Source organism: Lolium perenne, chromosome 4, assembly GCF_019359855.2.
Source record: "Lolium perenne isolate Kyuss_39 chromosome 4, Kyuss_2.0, whole genome shotgun sequence".
NCBI classification, from domain to species: domain Eukaryota; kingdom Viridiplantae; phylum Streptophyta; class Magnoliopsida; order Poales; family Poaceae; genus Lolium; species Lolium perenne.
In genome coordinates this window covers 294456769-294473864 of record NC_067247.2, presented here as the reverse complement: position 1 = coordinate 294473864, position 17096 = coordinate 294456769, and positions in this window count along the sequence as shown.

Here is a 17096-nt window from a genome sequence, read left to right as displayed (position 1 = left end):
GCAGAGGAGGAAGGAGGAGAAGTTAACTTACAGGTGAAGCGGGAGGAGCTCGGTCATGGCGGCACGGCGGCACACGCCGGGCGAACGGCGGCGCCAGGCCGAGCCAAGCCAGGCACCACCTCGCCGCAACGCCAGCGCAACCACGGCGAGGCACACGGCCGTGCCACGGCGCCAGGAGCGTCGGCGGCGATGAAATCGCCGTGGAACACCACGGCATGCGAGCAGAGGCGATGGGGGTGAGACGAGGAGGCGGCGAAACACAGATCGACGTGGTGGATCTGAAGCGCCATCGAAAGGCGGTTCAGATGCGCCACATCTCACCACCGGCGATGGCCGGAGTTGGCCGGAGTAATTCGGCGAAGGCGCATGCGACCACGGCGTCGCGAGAGCGAGGAGGCTAGGGTTCGCGAGAGAGAAGGGGAAGGGGACGGGCGCGTCCGACCGAGCCCGACGTGCGGCTCGGGTTAGGGTTAACTGTAATATCCTAGGTATTGGGGTTACAAAAATAGAGGAAACAGATGTGTGCATTGCATTCATGCATAGAAAATCTGGGGAATTTTCGCGCTTTAAAGTAAAACAGTCACAGTAACTGAAGTTTCACTTGACCTTGGTGGAATTGAAGTAGCTCATCAAGTCAAGCGCTATAAACCTCAACGTGACTTTGCAAAAACTTTGTTTTGGGTAGAGATGATTTGATCTAAGGGGTTAGATCAAATGGAACTAATAATCAACACAACAACACTTTACTCAATGATCAATTACTTGATCTTATAAAAGATTATACTATGGTAATCCTTGTCATAACATATGAACACCAATTCAATTGCAAATCAAGTAACAATAAAATGGAGAAACCATTCTTGACTATCTTCTCCATGTCTTAAAACTAATCCATGGTCCTACCATGAAACCTCATGGTATTCATTCCACTTCAACATTGGAATTATAACAAGGAGATCCACTCAAGAAGTATATATTCTTCTCCATTCCATATTATTATACATCAAACCTAGAGAGGTGAGAGTTCTATAATAATTATTAGAGAATCAATACCAAACCTTGAGCTAAACTTTGGATATACATCCAAGTATTCAAATCATCATCTTTAAGAGGAACCTTAGAGTATTATTCAAGACATTCCTTAGAGAGAGAAACCATTTGTGTTAAACATAGACATTGATGATTACATCAACATCTATGGAGCCTAACCCTAGGTTAGTATTAAAGACCTTCCCAAATGAGAGAGGCCAATCATACTAATTCTAGCTTTACCTATTTAAGAATCAAGGATAAACTTTGAACTAAAGTATTAGGTAAACCATTTCATCTTGGAGTGGTGAGACAACCTAACATCACATGGAATAATACCATATCCATGAACTGATAAAGTAAGGAGGAGACTAATTCAACCTAGATAGCCAAGTAGAGTTTTAGACTAAATAGCTATTGAGATCTTGTGAGTACACCATAAACCCTAGAATAATCCATTCCTATATAAGAGAGCTCAAGATCTGGTGCTACACTTCAGTTAGTTGAGGAAACACTTGGAATTAAGGGAGAGACCTATTATATATTCAAGTGGTTAAACCATCAATCCTTGAGAGAACTCTAAGTGAATATATATCTCAGGCATTTCCTGGGATATCAATCCAATGAGACAACCATGACCATGTCCACCTAAGGAATTATAAGAGAAGTAATATACCTTAGTTGATCAAGACAATACATGATCTTAGAAGTGAGAAACCTAACTCAGGAGAGATATACTTTAGAAAGCCAAACCTTGATCATTATAAAATGAGTAATGATCATAAACCCTAAGAACTTGAGGTAAAGATATTAAGAACAAGATGATCATGTCTAAACCATGGTCATGCCCTTCAGATATGTGAGGATAAGTTAAACCCTAATAGGATAAACAGATATCATTCACCACATGAAATCATAGGGAGGTAACTAGTAAGAAACCCTAAGCTTATATTCCAACCTTAACTTGTGAATCACATGGTGATCATCAGTAGAACCCTCTCACATTTATATTCCAATTATTCCTCAATTAAAGGACCTAAGAAAACCTTAGAGTAACACTCCATACTTTATATGGAGAAGAAACCATTAATCCATATGACCAAAGTTAACTATAAAAAGAACTATAACCAATGTAGTTATATTAATGATAAATTAAGGATATTAATAGATGTTAATTGGTAGAAGATAAAACCAATTCTCAAATCCTTAGTAATTAGAGAAGCACATAAGATATGAAGCAAGTAACCATATTAGCCAATGCAATATGATTTCATCCCAATTCTATAAATTAGAATTATATCTCAACCCTAGTTTTTACATCACTATGGTAATCATATTATAAAACCAGGCCATAATTGAGATTCAATCCAAGTGTCATTAGGTAATTAGCAATTGAACCCTAATGATTCATTCATCAAATCCTATGCTTCAATTATAAAACAAAAGAGCCACCTAATGCTAAAGTCCTATGATTAAACCCATGTGTGGTTAATAACCATTTAACTTTGTAACCAAGATAAACCATGATGGAAACAAATATCTACTTTGATACTTTCAAATATAATGATAGTACTAACCTTAATAAGAGGGGTTATGATAAAAACTATAAAACCCTAATACATTGGAGCTCATATAAAATATTATGCAAGTAATCAAAGTATCAAATAAAAGGACAAGTCCGAATGATTCTTTCTAATACACTTGGAGTAGAAAATATCAACTCTCATAAATCCTAACAGAATTAATTCACAAGAAAAAGGAAATTAAAAATGAGAATTTAAACCCATGCCTATTTGCTATTATGAACAAGCCACAACTATGCATTATAATCCAATATAAAATACTTGTTCTAAATAGAAAGAATGGTGTAACAATCATTGTTCTGCAACTTAAGGAAATTAACACAATGAGAAACCTGCAAATAAAATTTGAATTTAGATCAGATTCAAATTGAAAACAGAAAATAAAAACAGAAAAGAAAAAGAGAGAAGAGAAGGGCTTACCTGGCAGATCCGAGCAGCCCAGCAGCAGCCTGCCTAGCAGCCCAACACCATCACCAACCAGCAGCCCAGCCCAACTTACCTCTTCGTTCTAAATATCCTGGAGAGGTCGTCTTCATCCTCTCCAACATGCATGGACGACAGCACGACGGCGTGCTCGTTCGTTCCTCTCGCTGGCGACCTCCCCTACCTCTACGTCGTGACGAGGCATGTCTTGGCGCCCTATAAAAGCTTTTGGACGAGCACCAGCATCGAGTTCTTCCTCCCTCTCTCTAATTTTTCCCCAATTTGAAACCCCAACCCGTACTGCCTCCGACCATCGCCGTCGATGGGGACCTCCCCGAGCCTCGGCGTGGTCACCATCGTCACCACCACCCTTGACATGCCCAGCATATGGGAGGAATCGAGCCGATAAGCCCCGGAGCGTCTCCGACGAGCTTATCTTCTCCGAAGACGGGAGACGTCGATTGCGCCGATTCCGACCTCCCCTTGCGCCACCGGCAAGCCCTTCGTGATCACGGTGAGCTGCTGATGCTCAAGCAACCCGTAGCTTCCTCTACTTCCCTTTGCATCGCCACCACGACGCGCGTCTGCGTGAGCCGCCGCTCGGCATCACCGGCGGTGAAGCTCCGGTGACCAATAGATGGGGGCGCCGCCACCCTTAGGTTTGCTTTGGCGCCGCGCATCCAACCAGTGCCTCAACGCAGGCGCGGGAGCGCCGAATCGCCGGCGTTAACCTCGCCTGGCCGCCGGCCGGCCACCCCCGGGCCTCGTCGTCGATTTTGACTCTGGTCAAAAGACGCGTGGCAACTGACGTGGCCACTGGCCCACCAGTCAGTGGCTACGGGTAGAACTAAATGGGTAGCTTTAGCATTTCTTTTTGTTCAAATTTCAAATCAATAATTACTGCAACTTTGCAAATTCATATAAAATTCATATTAACTCAGAAAAATATAAATAAGATATCAAAATTCTTAGAAAAATAAAATCTACTTAATAAAAATATAATATGCAATTTTTATTTTTAATAAAAATTCAATTATTTATTAGTTGTTATTTAAGCCTTTAATTTTAATTCTAAATTCAATTAAAATTCAATAATTAGTAAAAATTTACAAATTAAATAAAAACTAGTAAATAAATAAAGAAAACTTAAAAACTAATTTTCTTTATTTTTTATTTTATTAAATCCTTACTAAAAGGATTTAAACCCTAATTGTCTGAATTATTAATTGTTCTAAAATAAAAAAATGCCAAATCCAATATTATTGTTATTTCAAAATTATTAATAACTCTAACTTTGCAAACAAGTTATTAATCATAGAACCATATGGTAAATAGCAAACCCTAATTCCATATGAAATGATATTACAATCTTATCATTTCATGTGATTCCTAAAACCCTAATTCCATTAGGAATCCTAGCTCCACTATTTTATGTGTGAAGCCTAAATTGTTTCCAAACCTAAACCCAAATAACATGTGATCATGTTACCTCATTAGTAATCATAGACTCATATTTAACAACTCAATGCTTGTTCCCATCTACATAAAATATGGGAACCCTATCACTACTAATTAGCATCCCATGTGTTCATTTAAATCAAACCTAATCCCTATCCTACCTAGATGATCAAATAGGATCAACCCTAGTCCTTATTACCAAGAATCTTATCCTTACTCATCCTTAATTAGCATCACACCATTTGTGATGAACTCCAATAGCAACTATGCCAACTATTGTGCATTACCTAACCGTAATCCATTAAACCCTACAAGTACTTCATAAATATGAACCATCCTATTTAGGAGCCAATTATTCCTTACTTAGTGGATCCAATAGCAAACCCTGGACTACCTCAACCTTAAATTGAAATACTTCTTATTTCTTAAGAAGTATGTTCTTCAAAAGTTATTCTTTTGAAGTAAATAAAGAATCATCACCAACCCTGCTTATAGGACCTATCAACCTTAGCTAGCTATCACCAACAAGATGAACCAACCCTGATAGCAACCTTGTATAAATAATTGCTTAGAATGCCTAGGCTTAACTCAACCTTACCAGCCCTAGATGTTGATGAATCCAACCTTATTGGGATCCATCTAATACTTACTCCAGAAACAAAGATGAAACCATAGTCAACCCTAGAAACCTCACCAACCCAATTGTCATACTTGTTCTTTATTAAGAACATGTTCTTCAAAAGTTATTCTTTTGAATTATATAATAAGTAATCATCAATCACGCACTATAGGACTTAAAATTGACAATTGCTCTTTACTTATTATACAACTACTACTCCTTGGTGTGTATGACTGTTACCATGCATTTTACCACTTGCTTATGATTCGAAAACAACACAACCCTGAAGAAGAACCTTGTTTGTGAATCACTCTAAAAGTGTAACACACCCTAAACCAATCATTACAACTCACTGATCCTAAATCATCGGGGTTAGGTCACGCTTAGAGTGATTGCATCTCATACTTATGCATTATTGCATCCTTGCCAATCTTTTAAACGTCGTCCTTACCGGTCGATGATGCTATTTCAGAATTTGGAGTTATTGCGTATCGAAGACCTTGCCTGCATAATCTTGCAGTCAAGAAAGGCAAGTTCATCGCTTGCTCATGTCATTTGAGTATTTTTACCAAATTACTTGCAAAGTACTATGTTTATCACTATTGCATAAAAAGCAAAACCACTATTTTCATAACTATGAATATGACTATGTGGTGGGCAATGGAACCATGGATTGTGTTGATATGGTGGAGGTTCCATTGCAAAGGTTTATATCCATCTAGGATTAAACAACAAATGTCGCCAGTGATTCTTGTGCCGTAATACCCGTGTTAACCATAAGATCCGGAGTGGGACGGAGTAGTCAAAAGTGTTTCCACCTCTTGTTCATCAATGGACGCGCTTTACCGTAGACACTTGTATCTGTCGGGGGCGAGCGGTAGGCTGGGGAAGCCTTAAGTCCCCACGGCATTGTCCGTAGACACTTGTCGCCCGAGGAACAAGCGGTAGGTTGGGGAAGCCTTAAGTTCCCCACGGTATTGCGGTCTATGATGGGTTGCAGCTACCGGCGTAGGAATGTATGGTAGAGCCCTGCATTGTCGTCGTGGTCGGGGTCCACCCTGAAATATATGGGAATAATGGGACCGGCGTGGACCCAGGGTCGGGGTATGCAACAAAGGGTGGGTGTTCGAGGTAGCGGAGGAACATGATTGGCTAGACCTTATACCGGGCCTCACACCATAGGAAGTGTGGACGGGTCATTCCCGGTTGGCACCAAGGTTAAGATCTCTTATGGGTAAAGCAACACACCTCTGCAGAGTGTAAAGAACCGTGACCTGTCACTCCCTGTTCCGGGATATGGAACTGCGAACGCGGCCGGAAAGGAGCTCCATGAAGTTCTAGTAAACCGGTGAAGGATGACGGACATAGTTCTTCTGAATAAAAGCAACCTTTTGAAGAAATGGTTATGAAAACTTGCATTGGTATTAGACTTTCTGGTCTAATGTCGTAGCTAGTGCATTAAACACCTCTTTCCTATAATGAACTTGTTGAGTACGCTCGTACTCATCCCACTCTTAAATCCCCTGCTTAGATATGGAGGCATCGAAGGAGGATCTACAGTGCAACTTGAAGGCCGAGGAGTCAACAACTACTTCAAGGAACAGGACCCTGTCAGAGGAGTCAGATACCACATCCAACAAGGAGAAAACCTAGTTTAGCCATAGAAGGGAACTAGCTTCCTAAACCTAGCTCCTATTTAGCTAGAATCTATTCATAGCCCCTATAGCTAGTCAAATACTCTACAAATAGAGTTCGTGATAGAATTAGACTACGAGTCGTTCTTCTGGAGCTATTTGCAGTTTTACCTCACTGTAAAGTAGGAGGCTGTGATGATCTTATGTAACAGAGTCAATGTTGTAATTCTATAGACATGCCTTGGACCCGCATATGTTTCTGTTGTACCACTCTGAGCGATATAATACTAGTGGAACTGTGTTTCATTGGTGTTATATCAGACTTGCATACTACACCATGCAGTGGTATGCTGGGTCACCTCAGTTGGTATCAGAGCAAATGCTTTGACCTAGGATTAAAACCCTTTAACGGAGACCTATAGGATTGGTAGTGTCTATAGGGAGTTATCTTAGCTATACCAAATCTTCTTATGACTTGAGATGGATATTCACTTGAGAATAATCCTGACACACTTAAGTCCACCTTTCTTATCTACCTTTCTAAAGTGAAGTTAATTAGCTAATCCCAGACATGTAGCACACTATTACATTCTTAAAACAATAGATGAGTAGATCACAGTTGGTATACAATACATGGTAGTCCAAAGAGAGGATACAACCATAAGGAAGATATCCTATTGGAAGATGTGTACCAACACATGTTAGGGTTAAGTAAGAATTATCCAGACCTGTAATAGGAGTAATATTAAGTGACAAAGATAAGCATGATATCCTATTAGAAAGTGTAAACCAATACAAGTAATGGGTAAGTAAAATCTACCCAAACTTGTGAAACAGTTGATAGTAAGTGATAACTATGAGTTATATGAGGTAATATAGACCATGATGAGTCAATCATGGGAGGTAAGGAAGAGTGATAGGAATAAAATATGCTTACTTACATGATAGATTTACTAATCATATATGATTCACTTGAGAATCGTTGTGTGATGGACTAGAACATCATAAATACTTAGGAGGAGAACAATAAGAAGCCAGTTGTTCAATAATAGTGCAAAAGTTGTGTTCCAAAACCATGGGAAGTGTGCCAAGCACATCATGACCATAGTCTTATGATAGAAACACTTGGAAGTATCTGAGCTATATTCCAATAGTTGTGTATTTAGAGTAACCATATTAGAACTAGTGGTATCATACAAAATAGTCCTCAATAGCACTTATATATGGTATAATACTTTGTTAGTAATTACAAACAAAACTAGGTTAACTTTAACTATCCTAGACCACTATGTTTCAAGTTTATCTCATTGCAAATGTGCAATTAAGGTAAAGGGTGAGACAAATAGTAGAAATCCACATATTTGTGCTAAGTATCACGATATAAACCTATCTTATGTGGTGTTATATACTACACATCTCAGCCTGATGTTTAGATATGTCTTACTCAACTAGTATATTCAGGCTAATGATGGTGGGTATTATATGCACAAAGCTGAATCTTCTTGGATTTTATTGGATTTTCATTGTTTGAATAGATCCATACATGAAGTTTGACTTTGATATGCAAATGCATGTTGCAATATCAAGTCCTTACTTGGTGCTATAGATCTAGAGGGTAATGGTATTCGTGTGAGGAAGTGACGAATTCTGAAGATTCTAAAGACAAGATGAAGGTTCATCAGAAGAAGTAAGCAAAATTGTGGGAAGCAACCACAATAGCCTGAAGGAAGTACCAACCCAAAACTCATGCTTTACCTCAACAGAGGAGTACTTTAGTACATAAGAAGCATGAAGGTGAGAAATCTGGTGATTATGGTGAAGCTGAAGCAGATCCATAGTCAACATAGAAGTGGGAATGCATGGGAAATCACTTAGGATACTATATTCATAGTGTCAGCTAGTGGTTTTCTTGCAACAATAAACCCTCGAAAAAGGAAGATGACTTATGAAACCATAGCAGATATAAGAAGACTGTAGTAGTTTTAGGATCAATACTGCGAGATAAAGTAGAGGATGTCTCGTCCAGTTGATCAGAACCTATAATAGAATCCATTTCTATATAACAAATAGCCACAATTGGTATCAAGTAGTCCACCATTGGATTATTTGTACCAAGAAGTTGTGAACAAATAAAATTTTGTTAGCCAAATAAATATTATTTATAATCATTTAGTCGAAGGATTCACATTGGATGTCCACAATTGAGTGGATGCACCACATATATTCTTCACAAAACCTAGAAGAGTACAAACCATAAGCTATACTTAGACCAATATTCCAACCATCAATCCAATGGTTGGAAGAAAAGGAGTTGAAGACCATAAGAAAACTCTAAGGGGTAGAGTAAAGATTGAGTTGGATATACAATAACTCAATACTTTAAGCTTGATAGAAGAAGATCCGAACTAAGAGGAAGTTCGATCTTATTTTCATAAGATTAACGAACATTACTTTCAGAAAGATGTCAGACCACAAGCCGAGGTTCATACCTCGAGGAAGTAAGAAGTGGACTATAACTTGAGAAGGTGATTAAAATTTACTCAGAAGTACGGAAGCTCAAGTAAGCTAAGTATAATGAAGTTGGACGAACGAAATACCGTAGACCAATAAAGCCCAAGAGGGTCAAAGAATGAAGAAGATTGAACATAACAATATCAAAGACTAATAGAATGATTCCTTTCATGGAACCTAAATAACACAAAATAGTTATAGGTATCAACTATAAACCATGATTGGATGGACTAAATGAGTCTAATCCATTCTTAGAGGAATAAACCATCATGATCATTTCCATTATAAGTACCTTACTTACTACCATTATTGCAGTTTTGGTAGTAAGGGAAAACAAAGACCTATTTATCAATTAGGAGTTTATTATCAAATTAGTCCTCAGTTAAGACTAACGGCACCAGAAGAAGTCTCAATCATTGAATATTCAATGAGAAAGAAAGCAAGTTTATAATATTGGAGGAAATCATGGAAGTAAAGGAAAATAGTTGTTTAATGATAGACACTAATGGATTCCAGGAAGAATCTGGACAAGAGAGATATACAATCATATCAAATGAGATCATCACGGAGTTCGAGAAAAATCGTAGTCTGCACAAGTCAGATCCACACTTTGGAAACGTGAGAGAGATCAAACTTCGTGGACGAAGTTTAGTTTAAGGGGTAGAGACTGTAATATCCCAGGTATTGGGGTTACAAAAATAGAGGAAACAGATGTGTGCATTGCATTCATGCATAGAAAATCTGGGGAATTTTCGCACTTTAAAGTAAATCAGTCACAGTATCTGAAGTTTCACTTGACCTTGGTGGAATTGAAGTAGCTCATCAAGTCAAGCGCTATAAATCTCAATGTGACTTTGCAAAAACTTTGTTTTGGGTAGAGATGATTTGATCTAAGGGGTTAGATCAAATGGAACTAATAATCAACACAACAACACTTTACTCAATGATCAATTACTTGATCTTATAAAAGATTATACTATGGTAATCCTTGTCATAACATATGAACACCAATTCAATTGCAAATCAAGTAACAATAAAATGGAGAAACCATTCTTGACTATCTTCATGTCTTAAAACTAATCCATGATCCTACCATGAAACCTCATGGTATTCATTCCACTTCAACATTGGAATTATAACAAGGAGATCCACTCAAGAAGTATATATTCTTCTCCATTCCATATTATTATACATCAAACCTAGAGAGGTGAGAGTTCTATAATAATTATTAGAGAATCAATACCAAACCTTGAGCTAAACTTTGGATATACATCCAAGTATTCAAATCATCATCTTTAAGAGGAACCTTAGAGTATTATTCAAGACATTCCTTAGAGAGAGAAACCATTTGTGTTAAACATAGACATTGATGATTACATCAACCTCTATGGAGCCTAACCCTAGGTTAGTATTAAAGACCTTCCCAAATGAGAGAGACCAATCATACTAATTCTAGCTTTACCTATTTAAGAATCAAGGATAAACTTTGAACTAAAGTATTAGGTAAACCATTTCATCTTGGAGTGGTGAGACAACCTAACATCACATGGAATAATACCATATCCATGAACTGATAAAGTAAGGAGGAGACTAATTCAACCCAGATAGCCAAGTAGAGTTTTAGACTAAATACCTATTGAGATCTTGTGAGTACACCATAAACCCTAGAATAATCCATTCCTATATAAGAGAGCTCAAGATCTGGTGCTACACTTCAGTTAGTTGAGGAAACACTTGGAATTAAGGGAGAGACCTATTATATATTCAAGTGGTTAAACCATCAATCCTTGAGAGAACTCTAAGTGAATATATATCTCAGGCATTTCCTGGGATATCAATCCAATGAGACAACCATGACCATGTCCACCTAAGGAATTATAAGAGAAGTAATATACCTTAGTTGATCAAGACAATACATGATCTTAGAAGTGAGAAACCTAACTCAGGAGAGATATACTTTAGAAAGCCAAACCTTGATCATTATAAAATGAGTAATGATCATAAACCCTAAGAACTTGAGGTAAAGATATTAAGAACAAGATGATCATGTCTAAACCATGGTCATGCCCTTCAGATATGTGAGGATAAGTTAAACCCTAATAGGATAAACAGATATCATTCACCACATGAAATCATAGGGAGGTAACTAGTAAGAAACCCTAAGCTTATATTCCAACCTTAACTTTTGAATCACATGGTGATCATCAGTAGAACCCTCTCACATTTATATTCCAATTATTCCTCAATTAAAGGACCTAAGAAAACCTTAGAGTAACACTCCATACTTTATATGGAGAAGAAACCATTAATCCATATGACCAAAGTTAACTATAAAATGAACTATAACCAATGTCGTTATATTAATGATAAATTAAGGATATTAATAGATGTTAATTGGTAGAAGATAAAACCAATTCTCAAATCCTTAGTAATTAGAGAAGCACATAAGATATGAAGCAAGTAACCATATTACCATGGTTAGGGGAGATTAAAACCTAGCCAATGCAATATGATTTCATCCCAATTCTATAAATTAGAATTATATCTCAACCCTAGTTTTTACATCACTATGGTAATCATATTATAAAACCAGGCCATAATTGAGATTCAATCCAAGTGTCATTAGGTAATTAGCAATTGAACCCTAATGATTCATTCATCAAATCCTATGCTTCAATTATAAAACAAAAGAGCCACCTAATGCTAAAGTCCTATGATTAAACCCATGTGTGGTTAATAACCATTTAACTTTGTAACCAAGATAAACCATGATGGAAACAAATATCTACTTTGATACTTTCAAATATAATGATAGTACTAACCTTAATAAGAGGGGTTATGATAAAAACTATAAAACCCTAATACATTGGAGCTCATATAAAATATTATGCAAGTAATCAAAGTATCAAATAAAAGGACAAGTCCGAATGATTCTTTCTAATACACTTGGAGTAGAAAATATCAACTCTCATAAATCCTAACAGAATTAATTCACAAGAAAAAGGAAATTAAAAATGAGAATTTAAACCCATGCCTATTTGCTATTATGAACAAGCCACAACTATGCATTATAATCCAATATAAAATACTTGTTCTAAATAGAAAGAATGGTGTAACAATCATTGTTCTGCAACTTAAGGAAATTAACACAATAAGAAACCTGCAAATAAAATTTGAATTCAAATCAGATTCAAATTGAAAACAGAAAATAAAAACAGAAAAGAAAAAGAGAGAAGAGAAGGGCTTACCTGGCAGATCCGAGCAGCCCAGCAGCAGCCTGCCTAGCAGCCCAACACCATCACCAACCAGCAGCCCAACCCAGCCCAACTTACCTCTTCGTTCTAAATATCCTGGAGAGGTCGTCCTCATCCTCTCCAACGTGCATGGACGACAGCACGACGGCGTGCTCGTTCGTTCCTCTCACTGGCGACCTCCCCTAGCTCTACGTCGTGACGAGGCATGTCCTGGCGCCCTATAAAAGCTTCTGGACGAACACCAGCATCAAGTTCTTCCTCCCTCTCTCTAATTTTTCCCCAATTTGAAACCCCAACCCGTACTGCCTCCGACCATCGCCGTCGATGGGGACCTCCCCGAGCCTCGGCGTGGTCACCATCGTCACCACCACCCTCCACATGCCCAACATACGGGAGGAATCAAGCCGATAAGCCCCGGAGCATCTCCGACGAGCTTGTCTTCTCCGACGACGGGAGACGTCGATTGCGCCGATTCCGACCTCCCCTTGCGCCACCGTCAAGCCCTTCGTGATCACGGTGAGCTGCTGATGCTCAAGCAACCCGTAGCTTCCTCTACTTCCCTTTGCATCGCCACCACGACGCGCGCCTGCGTGAGCTGCCGCTCGGCATCACCGGCGGTGAAGCTCCGGTGACCAATAGATGGGGGCGCCGCCACCCTTAGGTTTGCTTTGGCGCCGCGCATCCAACCAGTGCCTCAACGCAGGCGCGGGAGCGCCGAATCGCCGACGTTAACCTCGCCTGGCCGCCGGCCGGCCACCCCCGAGCCTCGTCGTCGATTTTGACTCTGGTCAAAAGACGCGTGGCAACAGACGTGGCCACTGGCCCACCAGTCATTGGCTACGAGTAGAACTAAACGGGTAGCTTTAGCATTTCTTTTTGTTCAAATTTCAAATCAATAATTACTGCAACTTTGCAAATTCATATTAACTCAGAAAAATATAAATAAGATATCAACATTCTTAGAAAAATAAAATATATTTCATAAAAATATAATATGCAATTTTTATTTTTAATAAAAATTCAATTATTTATTAGTTGTTATTTAAGCCTTTAATTTTAATTCTAAATTCAATTAAAATTCAATAATTAGTAAAAATTTACAAATTAAATAAAAACCAGTAAATGAATAAAGAAAACTTAAAAACTAATTTTCTTTATTTTTTATTTTATTAAATCCTTACTAAAAGGATTTAAACCCTAATTGTCTGAATTATTAATTGTTCTAAAATAAAAAAAATGCCAAATCCAATATTATTGTTATTTCAAAATTATTAATAACTCTAACTTTGCAAACAAGTTATTAATCATAGAACCATATGGTAAATAGCAAACCCTAATTCCATATGAAATGATATTACAATCTTATCATTTCATGTGATTCCTAAAACCCTAATTCCATTAGGAATCCTAGCTCCACTATTTTATGTGTGAAGCCTAAATTGTTTCCAAACCTAAACCCAAATAACATGTGATCATGTTACCTCATTAGTAATCATAGACTCATATTTAACAACTCAATGCTTGTTCCCATCTACATAAAATATGGGAACCCTATCACTACTAATTAGCATCCCATGTGTTCATTTAAATCAAACCTAGTCCCTATCCTACCTAGATGATCAAATAGGATCAACCCTAGTCCTTATTACCAAGAATCTTATCCTTACTCATCCTTAATTAGCATCACACCATTTGTGATGAACTCCAATAGCAACTATGCCAACTATTGTGCATTACCTAACCGTAATCCATTAAACCCTACAAGTACTTCATAAATATGAACCATCCTATTTAGGAGCCAATTATTCCTTACTTAGTGGATCCAATAGCAAACCCTGGACTACCTCAACCTTAAATTGAAATACTTATTATTACTTAAGAAGTATGTTCTTCAAAAGTTATTCTTTTGAAGTAAATAAAGAATCATCACCAACCCTGCTTATAGGACCTATCAACCTTAGCTAGCTATCACCAACAAGATGAACCAACCCTGATAGCAACCTTGTATAAATAATTGCTTAGAATGCCTAGGCTTAACTCAACCTTACCAGCCCTAGATGTTGATGAATCCAACCTTATTGGGATCCATCTAATACTTACTCCAGAAACTAAGATGAAACCATAGTCAACCCTAGAAACCTCACCAACCCAATTGTCATACTTGTTCTTTATTAAGAACATGTTCTTCAAAAGTTATTCTTTTGAATTATATAATAAGTAATCATCAATCATGCACTATAGGAATTAAAATTGACAACTGCTCTTTACTTATTATACAACTACTACTCCTTGGCGTGTATGACTGTTACCATGCATTTTACCACTTCCTTATGATTCGAAAACAACACAACCCTGAATAAGAACCTTGTTTGTGAATCACTCTAAAAGTGTAACACACCCTAAACCAATCATTACAACTCACTGATCCTAAATCATCGGGGTTAGGTCACGCTTAGAGCGATTGCATCTCATACTTATGCATTATTGCATCCTTGCCAATCTTTTAAACATCGTCCTTACCGGACGATGATGCTATTTCAGAATTTGGAGTTATTGCGTATCGAAGACCTTGCCTGCATAATCTTGCAGTCAAGAAAGGCAAGTTCAACGCTTGCTCATGTCATTTGAGTATTTTTACCAAATTACTTGCAAAGTACTATGTTTATCACTATTGCATAAAAAGCAAAACCACTATTTTCATAACTATGAATATGACTAAGTGGTGGGCAATGGAACCATGGAATGTGTTGATATGGTGGAGGTTCCATTGCAAGGGCTTATATCCATCTAGGATTAAACAACAAATGTCGTCCTGTGATTCTTATGCCGTAACAACCGTGTTAACCATAAGATCCGGAGTGGGACGGAGTAGTCAAAAGTGTTTCCACCTCTCGTTCATCAACGGACGCGCTTTACCGTAGTACACTTGTAATCCAAGGGGGCAAGCGGTGAGGCTGGGGAGTCCTAAGTCCCCACGGCATTGTCCGTAGTACACTTGTCGCCCGAAGGAGCAAGCGGTGAGGCTGGGGAGTCCTAAGTCCCCACGGTATTACGGTCTATGATGGGTTGCAGCTACCGGCGAAGGAGTTTGGTTCGATCCCAGATTGTCGTCGTGGTCGGGGTCCATCCTTAATTGGTATAAGAGGACCGGCGAGGACCCAGGGTCAGGCATGCAACAAAGGGTGGGTGTTCGAGGTAGCGGAGGAACATGATTGGCTACTTATACGGGGCCTCACACCGAAGGAAGTGTGGACGGGAAAGCTGCCCGGTTGGCACCAAGGTTAAGATCTCTTATGGGTAAAGCAACACACCTCTGCAGAGCGTAATGAATCGTTACCTGTCACTCCGTGTTCCGGGATTTGGAACTGTGAACGCTGCCGAAAAGGAGCTCCATGAAGTTCTAGTAAACCGGTGAAGGCTGACGGACATAGTTCTTTGGAATAAAAGCAACCTCTTGAAGAAATGTTTATCAAAACTTGCATTGGTATTAGACTTTCTGGTCTAATGTTGTAGCTAGTGCATTAAACACCTCTTTTCTATAATGAACTTGTTGAGTACGCTCGTACTCATACCACTCTTAAATCCCCTGCTTAGATTGCCTGAATCGACTAGAGGAGGACAACGACGACCCTGAAGGAGCCGAAATCATCGGCTATGAAGAACCAGACCTGTCGTCGTGGTGAACAGACAGATGCCATGGGATGGCTTAAGTTGGGGCCGAATGGACGCTAGAGGATTCGGGGGAGGGTTTGTGTTATGGATGGAGAGGTTTCCGGATGGATTCCTCTAGAACTTGGCCTTGGCCGAAGGAAGAAGATGATGAACTCAAGAACAAGAACAGCACTAGATCTCTCTATTTCTTCATCACAAGTGCTTACAAGTTTTTTAGTACAAGCTTCGTAACCTAGAGTCTCGTGCCCGCGAAGGGCTGTGCCCCTTCTCCTTATATAGGGGAGAGGGTGGCTTACAAGGGAAGAAACCCTAGAAACCCTAATGGGATCTTTGACTGGACAAACTACTTTACAAAGCTACTTTAGCTACCGGTGATGCCGGTATGTCTTTAATCAGGAGCTGTGACATCCTCTGACACCTTTTACGTCATCCTTTGCCTTTGGCGTCATGGCTTCGATTAAAGCTGAAGTGCTTCGCTCATCTTTGTCCTCTAGCTCTGGAGAGCATCTTTGACTGGTCTCTGCCGACGTGCTACAGTGTAGCCTCTTCTGGTTATTCCGGTACGCTCTCAGCAAGTTCCGGTATCCCCTCCTTGGGATACCGGTACGATTCTCTGAATCAACTTCTGCTATCCGGAATAAACTTTAAACCGGTACTTTGATGGCCTAAACCATCCGGTTTTGGCATGCCTTTGGCATACCGGGGGTCATCCCCCCAACATTAGTCCCCAAAGCTGGTATAGTCCGGTGGATCCTATCCAATGAACCATGCCAGGTTTTCCTTTCTCAAGGTACCGGTTTAACCCTTCCGGAATCCGGATCGAACTCTTCGGCGTCCATGCCGAACTTGTGTACCTATACCGGTTTTCTCCGGCATCTCTTGTCATTAATCCTCTCCTCGACGAAGTCGAGAA